The 7,755-nt window shown below is 46.9% G+C and overlaps 1 protein-coding gene across 1 annotated transcript in view; it reads right to left on the bottom strand.

The window, feature by feature from the left end:
* Farp2 (FERM, ARH/RhoGEF and pleckstrin domain protein 2) overlaps positions 1-7,045 on the bottom strand; it is a 105,214-nt gene extending 98,169 nt beyond the window's left edge. Inside the window, exon 1 of the mRNA XM_021197379.1 lies at positions 6,934-7,045. The gene's annotated coding sequence lies outside the window, so the exon portion shown is untranslated. The remainder of the gene's footprint in view (positions 1-6,933) is intronic.
* Between the last annotated feature and the right edge of the window lie 710 nt (positions 7,046-7,755).

The following is a 7,755-nucleotide window of genomic DNA, read 5'->3' as shown; positions in this document are numbered from 1 at the left end:
GGATGGCACCACCCACAATGGCCTGGGTGCTCCCTCATCAATTACTAATTAAGAAAATGCCTTACAGCCAGATCTTATGGAAGCATTTTCTCAACTGAGATCCGTTCCTTTCAAATAAATGTAGTTTGTGTGTCAAGTTGACATAAGACTAGCCAGTATATTGACATTCACAAAATTCTCTCCAGATCCTGAGTTCTCAGCGGGGCTGGGGAGATGGCTCAGTGGTTAAGAGCACTGACTGTTCTTCCAGAGGTCCTGAGTTCAATTCCCAGTAACCACATGATGACTCACAACCATCTGTAATGGAATCTGATGCCCTCTTCTGGTGTGTCTGAAGACAGCTACAACGTACTCACACACATTAAATAAATAAACAAACAAATTAATAAAATTTTTTTAAAATTCTCAGATCAGTTCAATATTTACATCACTTCATTTTTAGTTTGTGTTTTGCGTGTGAACATTTCCCTGGGGTTTCAGATCTGAGTGTCTTTGGAGTATAACCTAGACTTTTAGAACACTGTGCTGTTGGAGTATGGGTCTTATTTAAGTCCTGTAGAGCATATTGGTATTTCTGCTGAGCAGACACTGGCCTGGCTGGATTCAGGATGCCAGTCTCATCCAGTCTTCAGTGGAATACTATGTCAGTACAAACTCTACTTCAGAGCCCCTGATATTCCTTCAGTAAAATCCTACATGTGTCTGACCTAGCTGCAGAGGCCAGAAGCAAGCACCAGATCTCTAGGAACTGGAGTTGTAGATGGCTGTGAGCTGTGGTGTGGGTTTGGGAACTGGAGAGCAGACAGTGCTTTCCCATCTGTTGAACCATCTCTCTGATCCTGAGTTCTCAGGTTTTGATTCACATATGTTCAGTGTTGAGCCTCTAACTCCATAAACATTACCAGGCAACTTTCCCAAGCTTTCTATGCTCTCCACACTATACTTCCCTGTTCACAAGGATCCCTTTTCAATCCTTTAGCTACAAATTTGGGATTTTCACAGCCTTGCTTGCCCATGGATTTCCTACCTTGTATTTGGCCTGGGAAGAAAGCTCCAAGAGGGAAGAGAGAGAGGGAGAAAAGCAACTGTTACAGGAACGACTGAGAGGCAAAGAGGAAAAATGGTGGATTTCCCTCTCTCTCCTCTAAATCCCAAACTAGAAAACTTCTGTATAGTTCTCCTTATCCCTACCTGAAGCCCACCTCCAGGTTCTGAACATTCTGATATCAGGCCAGGGGACAGTGGGGGGAAAGCAGGAAGCTCTTCAAATTCTGGCCTTCATCTCCACTGCCCATTACCTTTCAGAGCCCTCCACAGCTGCATCACGCACACATTCCAATGCTCCACCCAACGAGTGGGAAAGCCAGGATGAAGTGTGCATCCTACAACTCCCAGAAACTAAGTTCCACCATTACACATTTTAAACCATGAACCAAAATGAACCCACCCTACCTTAAAAACAACCCCAAACACTTACAGTGGCACTTACTGGGAGAGGGTAAAGCACTAATTTCTCTCTTTTCATTTATTTATTCACTTTACATCCTAATATCTGCCCCCCTCCTCCTAATAACCTCTCAAACAGATCCTCCCCCATCCCACTCCCTTCCCTTCTCTCTTCTTCCCAGCTGTTTGCACTGACAGAAGTATGCTACCTTTGAAACCACATACCTTCCTGAAAACACCTGTAATGGCCTTCAAGGTTCTACTGATAGCTGCCAACCTTCCAGAGAAAGAATAACTGTTGTCTCTTGTCTAAGAGTTATAGTTGTTCTTGTTTTGTTTTTCTTAAACAGTTCAATTAATACTTTTGGTTGGGTGTGGTGGTACATGTCTTTACTCTCAGCGCCTGGGGAGCAGAGGCATGTGGATCCATGTGTTCAAGACCAACCAATACCAACTCACAGAGTGAGTCCCAGGACAGTCAGGGCTACACAGAGAAACCCTGTCTCAAAAAAAAAAAAAAAAACCTTAAATAAATAAATAAATAATTGGGCTGGTGAGATGGCTCAGTGGGTAAGAGCACCTGACTGCTCTTCCGAAGGTCCGGAGTTCAAATCCCAGGCAACCACATGGTGGCTCACAACCATCTGTCACAAGATCTGATGCCCTCTTCTGGAGTATCTGAAGACAGCTACAGTGTACACACATATAATAAATAAATAAATAAATCTTTAAAAAAATAAATAAATAAATAAATAAATAAATAATTACCTTTAACACTGAGATTGGTTTGTTATTCAGATACTGTGGTCTGCTTCTCCGCTGCTCCCCATAATAACAACTACAGAAAAAAACTGCAACTTTTATAGAAATAGACAAAATATTTAGTGAAGTCTTATTAATTCATCTCCAACATCACTTCCTCCTTCCCAAACAAATTCCCACTGGCCAGTGAAAATGCATTTAGGACCTTCACTCCAAACCCTACTAGTTTATTTGGCCTCAAGCATGGGATGGAAAAATGCCCAATCAAAGCAATTTGATGATAAAAAAGAAAACTAGTTTGGCTCTGGTTTCTAGGTCTCTCACACGGGTCTGGTACTGGTAAGGCCCCAAGCAAAGTGTTCCTATGGTCATATGTTTCTGTAAAATTTACCAAAAATTAATTCTGATTGCAATCACTTATGACTGTTCGATCTTTCCAATGTTATACTGCCTGTGCCACTCTCCTGAGAAGGGAAATTGGAGGAGCAGTTGGCATTTCTGGGAGCTATTAAGGTGGAAGTACATTTAAGTTTCCTATAATTAGTTTCGAGTACATTGAAATGCACTCCTAGAATGCTGTTCATACCTCGTGTTGCCTTAGTGCTATGTGACAAGGTCCTAAGGTAGCCCAAGAGGGTCCACTGTTATCTGAGAGTTCGCTGCTATCTAAGGGTCCACTGTTATCTATCTGAGGGTCCGCTGGTATATGGCATGGAAGGTACTTGTAACCCGATTTCTTTTTAAAGGATTTGTATTTGTTATCTTAAATTGTGTGTGTGGGGGGGCGCATGTGCATTTTGAGGGCAGGTGTCCACAGGACCAAAGGTGTCTTATCCCTCTAGAGATGGAATTATAGGTGTCGTGAGCTTACTATACTTTTCTAATTATATATGCTTCAGGTTCCACAGTACCTGATCATCAGACTTTGCCCCCCTCCACAAAACTTTATTATTGTATTCAAACATTTATTGATCACCGATTCTGATAATATAGGAACTCTAAATGTTTACGGATATAGGACCTACTAAGGGAGAAAAATCCCTATATTCCAGTGGGGATGTTAGATGGTGGTAAATATTACAGACAAAGTGAGCCTGGCAGAGGAATTCCACAGGTGGAAAAGCAGTTGGGATGAAGGGAAAAGCCTAACCAAAAAAGCCTAATCAATCCTCACACACAGAGCAGTAGCTACCGTGTCTCAAGTAACCACCACTGCCAGGAGGCCCAGCCCAAGCCCTTTGCTTTATACTGTGTCATTTATTGCTCAAAACTACCTGTAACAGGTGGCAGGGCTCCCACACTTACAGCTCAAGGAACTCCAGCTCATAGCGGTGAAAAGACTTAGCAGTTCCTCACCTCTGCAGATGGCCTCAACTCTACCCTGATTCTGTGATGTTCTCACAGAGGAGTTTAATCAAGAAAAGGAAACAATTACATAAGTACACATAACCACTAGGCTACTGCAGTCACAGGGGGAAAAAAATCACTGCAGTGGCCTCTCAGGCTCAGAGAGATGGGGTCTCAAAGGAAGCAAGAGATGGGGTGGGGCATAGTGGCATTCCTGAGAAAGAGGAATGTGATCTATGAGTTCCAAGACAGCCAAGGCTACAAGGCCAGACCCTGTCCCAATCACGTAATGTGGGCACATTACCTGTGTGAGAACAGAGGAAGGAGAAAGGCAGAGTACAGACAGTTCAAGACAACAGAGGCGAGAAGAGGAAGCTGCCTGGAGCTGGGCTGTCAGGGCTCTAGTAATTCAACTAGATGAAAGTTCATACAAGCTAGGGTGGGACATTATGAAGTCTATTTTGGGATGTGATGAGGATGGGCTGGGGAGGAGAGTTGAGCCTGAGCAGGGCTCATCACTGTATCCTGTCACATGAGAATGCCCTTTTCGTGGGGTTTTTAATCACATTTATTTGTGTATGTGTGTGCACAGAAGTCTGACAGTATTCACATAAAGAGGTCAGAACACAACTTTGGGGAATAGTTTCTTTCCTTCTACCACGAGTGTCCCTGGATCTGATGCAGGTCACCAGGCTTGGCAGCAAGCTCTAACCATTCTCAGGTTTTTAAAGGTAGCAATAAACTAAAATACCAGGCTTAGTGGGAAATAATTCTACAAATCTAAAACAAAGTCACTAACATCATCCTGCCCTCATGACTCTGTCCATGTCCTCATACATACTTTTTAACACTTTCATTTTTATGTGCACACCATTTCACTGTTAAGCTTAAAAGATTATGGCTCAGTGGTTAAGAACACTCTTTTAGAGGTCCTGATTTCAATTCCTAGCAATCACAACCATCTGTAATGGAATCTGATGCCCTCTTCTGGTATGTCTGAAGACAGCTACAGTGTACTCATATAAATAAAATAAATAAATCTTTTTAAAAAAACGACTTGAAGCCTATTTCCCAGGATCAAAATGGTTCAAATTATGCTGTGAGGAGGGACAGGAAGGAGCTTACCAAAGAATGTTTACTAGCCAACGGGTTTACTTAACCACCTGATTGATACAAGCTTTGCTTATCAGATTTTTTAAAGTGGAATTTCAAAAATCAAAATATCACACACTGGCAGTTGCTTTCCAAAAATAGCAGACCACAATCTTCACCCACATTAAGACTCCTGAGGAGCTTTTCAACTCTGGATGGTAAAGTAAAACCCTCACCTCAAAAGATACATAGAGCCAAAGGACTGTGTGCGGACCTTAGAGAGCAGACTAGAGTCACCCAAATTTTCAGTGTGTTCTGGCTGCACACCGAGCAAGGCAGGGTATGTACAGAGTTCATGAAGGGAAAGCAAGAAAAAGGAAACTATGAATGTAACTGAAATGATTGGCAGCATTTAGAGAAATCTGTTAATGTCTGAATATAGAAGGGGTTCATGTGACTAGAAGCAGGGATGTTTGGAAAGGAGGAAACTGACAGATATAATGGCATTCCCGAGGAATTCTACCCATGGATTCATCTCTGCTTAGGCAATGCTCCCCATGGACCCTACCCCCCCCCTTCAAGTGGGATAACTCTGTGGAATCACCAAGTCTCGAACTTTTCTTACAAATACCCAGGGCTAGCCTGCGCTACCGCTGACTCAGGTGGCCCTTTCACTTGTCAGTAACAGTTACTGAAGTACTTACTGGGTGCAGGGCATCTTAGCGCCTTTGAAAAACTGATTCTAAGTCATCGAAACAAGTGTCTGAGGTAAGTACATTCTAAACCCACTCTACAGATGAGGTACCTGAGGCGGGGCAAATGAGAGATACACCTGAGTCCTCTCTGTAAAGGAATCTGTGGGAAGGAACCTAAATCGATAATCACCATCCATACAATGTGGCAAAGCAAGGGCACCGGAGAAGCAGGGGCCATGGTTTACATGGTTGTGGTATTCCAGAGAGTCATCCACAACCCCACCAGGCAAGGTCTTCTCGTGCTCTATTTAAAGTGGGGTTGTGCATAGGAAGCCATGGCGCACTGCTGTGCTCCACCTGCACTCTCAGCCCTCAGGTATCTGACAAAGGAGGATGTGGGCTTGGAGGCCAGCCAGGGCTATGGAAACTGTCTCAACAAAAAACGGCGGGGGACAGGGATATCTGAAAACTTTAGAACTGACAACGAAACAAGTACTTCGCAAATACCTTCCCATGTCCCGAAACTTACAAAAACTTTTATTTGGCCTACAAGTAAAGGTTACTTCATACCTCCCCATTTCAAATGACCTCTTCCATCTTGCTAACACTGTGAGAATCTGTGCTGCCGTCTCCACAAGACCGACTCTAATTCGGTGCTACCCACTAATTACCAAATATTTTCACAGTGGCCCAGTCAAAAACACCCCATGGAAACAGAACAAAGCTAGGGAGAGAGGCCACCCCGTTAAAGATTCTGCCCGGAATCTTAAGGTTCTCCATTCTGTCTTAGCACGGTGTATCGACATTATTTCCTTCACAAATGCCTTGTTTTCATTTCAATTTTTCGCCACCATTACTGGGACATGAAAGGGTTTAAGAAATCACTGCCACGTGTGTAAATGGCAAAGATGCTTATAATCTGGAATGAGTAAAATGCAATGGGCCAGTACTGTTTCTAGATCTTAGCAGAGTAAGTAACTTTAACACCTGAGTCTCAGTTCTGAAGGAAAGGCCGAGAAGAAAAAAGAATGCCCTTCTGCGTTTTCAATTGGTGCTGCTTTCCAAGGCGCTTTGTTGAGCACTGGCCTGGGGGTGGGGGCGGTCTTCAGCAGGACATTCTTGTGGCCCTTAACCCTCCACGGGACACCCAGTGTCCACGAGTGACGCTGAGGCTCTGATCGCCCCCCTCCCTCGACAGCTGGTCTCCACGTGTGATGTTCCTGTCCTCAGTACTCCGCTGACAGCCTGGCTCCACGGAACTCGGCAGCGCTCAGCCCTCCCCAGACTGCCCATCTACACAAGCAAACTCTCCAGCCAGTCCTCAGCCGACATCCAGTCTGGACCCGAGACTCTCCCTCCCTTCGCCCTCCACCGACAGGCCGTTCACAGACGTGTGTTGTCAACCGCGGACTCTGGCGCGCCTCACGAAGGCCTCAGAGCCGGGCGTGGGCTTTCTCTGGTGGACGGCCAGCCTCAGGCCTGGTCCGGCTCGGGTTCCGCTGAGGTCCGGCCAGCGAAGGAAGCCCATGCCCGACCCAGCGCCCCTGCGCGGCTCGCCCCCCTCCCCCGCCCACGGCCGCCGCGTCCTCACCGTGCCACACCGGCCTGCGCCGCCGCCAGCCAGGCCTCCTCCACGTCCTGCGCCCGCGCCGCCCGATCCCGACAGCTAGCTGCTTCCCCGCCCCCGCCCCCGCCGCGCGTCCGCCGCAGCCCCGCCCCCCCGCGGACGCACCGCCGATTGGCCTGCGGGCGGGTCCTCCCGACCCGCGCCTGCGAGCGCAGCACCTAGCTCTGATTGGTGATCACATGGGACAGGGCGGGGCGAGAGAGCCCCATCAAGTCAGAAGCAAAGCTGTGCAGCTTCTCCGCGGGTGCAACAGGGCTTTGGCAGGCTGTGCATGTCCTCGGCCCTGGGAGGGGCTTTAGGACTCTGAGAAAAGCCTGAGAACTCTGTACTGGATGGGACTTAGGAAAACCGCGAGTTCTCCGTCTTAGTCTTCGCTTTGGCACGACGGCGGGAGGATTCTGTCTTGGACGCAGCTTTGGAATGACGGAAGGACTAACCCAGACCTGGACTCTGGAATGCGGGTGGCCCTGGGCGGGACTCGGCCTACAGCCTGGCTTTGGCAAGCAGGGCGGCCCCGATTCTGGGTGGGGCCTTGGACTTCAAGCTCGCGGGACTATTCTGGCATTCAGGCCCCCCTGACTACCAGGCTCCTTTCCTATCTCCCATCCGTCGTGCCCAACCAGGGAATGGTGGAACCGTGGTCTTTAGGCACCAGATGTTCCTAAAGGGACGCTTTTGAGGTGCAGGCTACACTAAGTTCTCGAAGCCGTCGCAGTTCCTTTCTGGATTTGAGGCTTTCTGGAAATCAAAAATGGTGAGGCTAGATTCTGGTCCTTCCACTTCTGA

The sequence above is a fragment of the Mus pahari genome, chromosome 5 (assembly GCF_900095145.1).
Source record: "Mus pahari chromosome 5, PAHARI_EIJ_v1.1, whole genome shotgun sequence".
Classification (NCBI taxonomy): Eukaryota; Metazoa; Chordata; class Mammalia; order Rodentia; family Muridae; genus Mus; species Mus pahari.
This window is presented reverse-complemented; position numbering and strand designations above follow the sequence as displayed.